We start from the raw sequence: 6,038 nt of genomic DNA on the forward strand, positions 1-6,038 counted from the left end.
ACATCAAATAGGGGCTAGATAATGTGTTTACGGCCCAAGAACACTCTTGGACCGTGAACACCATTAAATGGGGTTTTTAAGCCCCAAAACCCCTCCAAATTGCCCCTAAGGCTTAGATATGACTTGTAGGCTTACACATTCGGACTTAGAACACCTTGAAACGAGTTTTTGGAGAGTAAACATGAGTTTACTGCTCAAGAGCATGCTTGGGCTGTAGACTCCCCTTCTCGGGGAGTAAACTCAATTTCAAGTGTTAGAAATGCCCTCAAACACCTCCTATGGCCTTGGAAAAATGTCTAGAAGCAATCCCATTAGTGTAAATGCATTAAACTTTAATAAATCCAAGGAAATAGGAGTTTACGGCCATAAACTCCCCTAGGAAAGGTCCATGGGCCGTAAACTCCCATTAAGTTCCCAAATGATGCCTAAACTCCTTCATTTGACTTGGAAAATGCATAGAACTTTATTTCCTACCACTTAAGACCTTAAAACACCAAATGAACATGCATATAGGAGCATACGGCCATAAACTCCTTTTTTACGGCCATAAACTCCTCAAATGGTCCATTTAAGACTTTAAACCCCTTCATATGCATTATATTTGGACCTAGCATAAATCTACAAGTGATATGAGACCTTTTAGCATCCTAGAACACCCTCACCATGAGTTTACGGCCGTAAATTCATGAGGGCATGGTATTAGGGCAATGAACTCTATAAAGAGCTTACTCTTGAAGAGTAAACTCCCTATTTAGGCCATACGCACCCATAGAAATGCCCTCAAACACCTCCTATGGCCTTGGAAAAATGTCTAGAAGCAATCCCATTCGTGTAAATGCATTAAACTTTAATAAATCCAAGGAAATAGGAGTTTACGGCCGTAAACCCCCCTAGGAAAGGTCCATGGGCTGTAAACTCCCATTAAGTGCCCAAATGATGCCTAAACTCCTTCATTTGACTTGGAAAATGCATATAACTTTATTTCCTACCACTTAAGACCTTAAAACACCAAATGAAAATGCATATAGGAGCTTACGGCCATAAACTCCTTGTTTAGGGTCGTAAACTCCTCAAATGGTCCATTTAAGACTTTAAATCCCTTCATATGCATTATATTTGGACCTAGCATAAATCTACAAGTGATATGAGACCTTTTAGCATCCTAGAACACCCTCACCAAGTGTGTAAACATATGTTATCATATGTTAATAGGTCACTAAGTGTGTTCAAGTCCTTACTTGACACCGAGCACCCAACCGGCAACTTCGTCGGATCCACTTACATCAGGTGAGTTCATACCCCTGAATGAACCTTTTAAATGTTTTTATACGTTTTTATGGGGGGGAATACAAGTTAAACATGCCAGTTATCATATCAATCACATGTGATTGATAACCCACATGCACAAGGATTTATTACAATGTCAACCGTTTTGCCAAGTATGATACTGTAAATGGTTTTCCAAAACAACTTTACTCGTTCAAATCTTAAATTATATTGTTTTATCAAAATGTGTTCATGAAAGGTTTTCAAAGGACTTATAAAGCTTTTCAAAAAGAATACCAAGTCATGATTTTCTTACGTATAAAGGCTTTTCAGAGTTTTCATCAAAGTTTTCTTCCATGTTTTTCTACTCTTACTTGTTTGGATGCTGCTGCATCGTTATATTTCCACTTAGTTAAATGTTATTACTTGTTAACGCTTTTACTTCGTGATAACGCCTCCACTTCGTGATACACTTATACTTGATAACACCTCCACTTCGTGATACACTTATACTTGATAACACCTCCACTTCGTGATACGCTTTTACTTCGTGATAACGCCCCCACTTCGTGATACGCTTTTACTTCGTGATTACGCCTCCACTTCGTGATACACTTATACTTGATAACACCTCCACTTTGTGATACACTTATACTTGATAACACCTCCACTTCGTGATACGCTTTTACTTCATGATAACGCCTCCACTTCGTGATACGCTTTTATTTATTAACACCTCCACTTCGTGATACAGTTACACTTGATAACACTTCCACTTAGTTAAAAGTATGCCTATACTCGTATAGTTGTATAAATAAAGTTTAAAGGACTTAGGAAGGCTAGTCCGCCCTATTTCCTTTTCTTCGTTGAGATGTGTTCTGGTGGGATCGGATATCCGTCCAAAGGTCGTTTGATCTTTAGTTATATATCATGTATACATGTATAGACATATGGGTTTTACATCGGTCAGTTCAGTTACGAGTCTCTACTTCTAGTCAAGCACTTTCATCAGAGTTCACTGTTTGGGATACATCTTCAGGACACGGCCTTCTCCGTTGTCTAGTTGGTAACCAGAGTCTCTTGTAGGGAGAGCGGACATTGTGTGTATAGATCTATACGGGATTGACACCCCCGCACGCTGAGTGCTAGCTACAGTCCATGGCCTACCAAGCCAAGGGGTGACAAATGTCATATTTACATACCCGCTTGCAGGGCGCCAAGTACTCTAGTTTCGGTTAGTATGGTTACGAGTATCTCCATGTTACCTTATAATTCATGGTCTTAAGGTAACGAAATTTAACACTGTACTGGAAACACATTCATAGAATTACACTGTTTTAGACATTACTAGTTGTATCTTTCCTTTGATACTGGCTAGGGTCTGTAGTCACTGTTTTAGACCGTGCTAGCTGTATCTTTCATTTGATACTGGCTAGGGTATGTATTCACTGTTTTTAGACCTTGTCAGCTGTATCTTTCATTTGATACCATCTGGGGTCCGTGTCTCCTTTGGTTAGACTGAGCCAGGCGTGTCGTTCAGTTGATACTCTCCTAGAGTCTATGATTCATTTTGCCTTAGTCAGCAGTCTTCACTGCTGAGGCATATGATTTATCCCTGATATTCTCCTACTTTCTTTAAAATCAATACTATATTTTGATAATGATAATGTTAAGGGAAAAACTACTTCTACAACATAACTCCGTCTAGTCTTGGTAGAAGACTGATTTTAATAAAGAAAATATAGGATTTTCTGGAAAGGACTCTAATACGCCGTTGATTCTAAACTACTACTTATATAAAGTTATTTGAATAAAATGACACTAAATACTTATGAACTCACCAACATTTGTAAAAATGCTGATACTCGCTTTTCAAATAACTTGTATTCTCAGGTCAGCAATAGATAGGTACATCCCAGGAGCTTTTGATGAAGACAGATTAGTACAAATCTGCACTTATATTATTACTTGTATTACTTTGATGATGTAATGTAATGTAAACCATGAAAAACTATTACTATTAATGCAATGCTTGTTGTACTTTGATTACCATACTGCATATGTTGTGATACTTGACATGACGTCATCCACCCTAGAACGTTTCCGCCGTTCCGGTTTTGGGGTGTGACAAATTGGTTTCAGAGCATTGTTTATAGTGAGCTAAGTATATCAATTCATAAAAGATATACAACCTATAAATACTTAGGGATAAAACACTCTGACCAGGAATTATACTTTAAATATAACCATATTTTACCAAAGTATAAGAACATCTAGAATCTAAACACTCGAACACAAGTATCACAAGAAGAACAATAATAAAAGTCTTCGGATGTTGAGCATTACCGTCAAACCTGGGCAGTTATGTAATCGTAAGCTGGAATAAATGTAACCTGATCAACTACATTTATTCGAGATGCAATGAACGTGTGCTTGGGAGTGATAGTGGTGTTGCAACAGGTCTGAAACTTACCAACTAGGAATGCTAGAGCCAAACATAAAGTTTAAAAATACTATGGGAGTATTTTGGAATACTAAAAGACTCACATTAATCCCAAAATCAAATTTAGAAGATAAAAAACAAACAAGAAATTAAAATACCATAGGGGTATTTTAGGATCCATAGACAACCTTGCGTGAAGAACTAAAAAGATCCTTATTGATATACCTACAATTATAGAGAGTATACTCCCAAGGTTATATATAATAAGGATCCCATAGGCTAAGAATGTGTGGTTTCGCTCTACTTCCTTTTCCTTGTTTGGATGTGGATATTGAGTAGTATCACATATTCGAAGGCCTATCGGATCTAAGCTATATATGATTTGTATACCCTGTGTAATCATAGCAGGACTCGATATGGATCATCCAGTGAAATGTTAATAATCTCTTAGGATTCTTTAGACATTTCCATTCTCGCACGAACCCTGTAGAAAACCCCATCCACTTCAGTGCTCGCCAGAAGAGTTGATTCAGACCCAGAAGAGGTTCATTGAGAAGATTTCCAGTTCGGAAACAAATGAACTAGGTCGAGACTATTGAAATCACCAAGTGCCTATATCTTTTAGGGACATCGGTGAGAAATTCGCCTAAACTTCCGAGATTTCCAGTCATCCATCATGAAGTGATGACACCCAGAGTCGGATTCGGAAGTAAGGCGGAGTAGAAATTCAATATGTCTTCACGAGAGAAGAACCCTAGGTAACTACCCGAAGGAAACCAACGCCGGTCCCAGTCAGGGATACGAGGTAGACAGAGGGAACCAGTACATGGAACCCAAGAAGTGTCTTCTCCTCACGATTCGTCACACTAATACACCCATAAAATAATACAATTTAGTGAGTTAGTGGTTACACTACTCGCACTATGTGTTAGGTAAAACGCCTTTTCCCGTTGCCAGTAACACGATTAGAGCGGATCCCCGCACCTCTATTGAGAGAGTTTAGCCATAAGTCTTCATGAGCCTTTCTTTTTGCGGTATTCGTTCCGAACTGTTCTCAGATCTCTCCAAGCCGGAGAGTGAAACCTTCCCAGTATAAAGGTAACTTAGTAGGAACGACTCCCATCTTATGGCTTTGTCCGATACTCATACTCCTACCTTGAATACCAGGACTACATCATAGGGATGTAGGTCGACACTCAGACAACCAATATCCGAGGCACGGGAAAAATTTATGCCTAATACAGTAAGGACAGATATGTCCAGGGTTAACCATCGTCTCTCATCCGCTTGAGTTCCTTTCCAAATAGGAAAAACCATGCCTTCGAGCAAGTGTAACCAATCCACTAGCAAGAAACCTACTATCCTACTCGAGGGAGCTAACTTCCAGACTGCAGTCCAGCAGCCGTTGTAGCTGCCATGGCTCAACTGAATGCTAACAACGCCAATGTTAGCAAGAGCCCTATCAGGAATTCTGATCCTAGCAATGGACAGCAGCAACCAACCCCTGTGTGTGCAGCCACCCAAGAACCCCAGCCAACTCCACTAAAGAGAAAACTCAAGATCGAGGAGGGAAGTACTCGACTCAAGGACCTTCCGAAGGGCAACGAGTTGAGACAGTCAATACCCATGCCAGCCCTCCCATCCTGACCTCCAGAAGACCATACCTAGGAAACCTTCCCCACTACAGCAAGTGCAGTTACCACCATCATGATAGCTGTCGAGAACTCTTGTGCTAGGTGCAATATGAAGAGCCATGTTGCTCGCGTCTGCAGAATCGTGGTTGAGTTATTACGTCAACCACCAATGTGGCAGACAACCTAGTTTACCGCCTATGTGGTAAGGATGGACACTTCAAGAAGAACTATCTAAACTGAAGGAAACAATAAAGACTCAGGAGGAGTCTGACTCTAATGCTTAGAGAGAAGCATCAAGGAACCCGTTAGATTTTGGTACGTCTCCAAATCTCAGATAACTAACCGAAAACATTAAAAGGCTAATTCAAAATGTAATTACTTTCCCATTAAGGCGAAAGTCGCAGCACTGTTATAAAATTTAAAATTTTCATTAGGTAAAACTATAATGGCTAAGTGTATACGTTACGGCCATGTATAATTGAGATGGATAGACCTAGAGTGAGTGAATGCCGCCTCATTTCCTGTTCCTCATTTGGTTGTGGATTTAAGGCGGAGTCGCTCAGTCAACAGTCCTCCCCACCTTAATTATACATGACTAGTATATGTTAGGCGATTATAAAAATGCCTCGTGAGAATCCATTCATGAAAAGGTACTCTACTCAGAAACATTCAGGACCCTCTATAGTTCCGCGTCG

This window comes from Lactuca serriola, chromosome 4, assembly GCF_051521515.1.
Source record: "Lactuca serriola cultivar US96UC23 chromosome 4, Lser_US96UC23_V15, whole genome shotgun sequence".
NCBI lineage: Eukaryota > Viridiplantae > Streptophyta > Magnoliopsida > Asterales > Asteraceae > Lactuca > Lactuca serriola.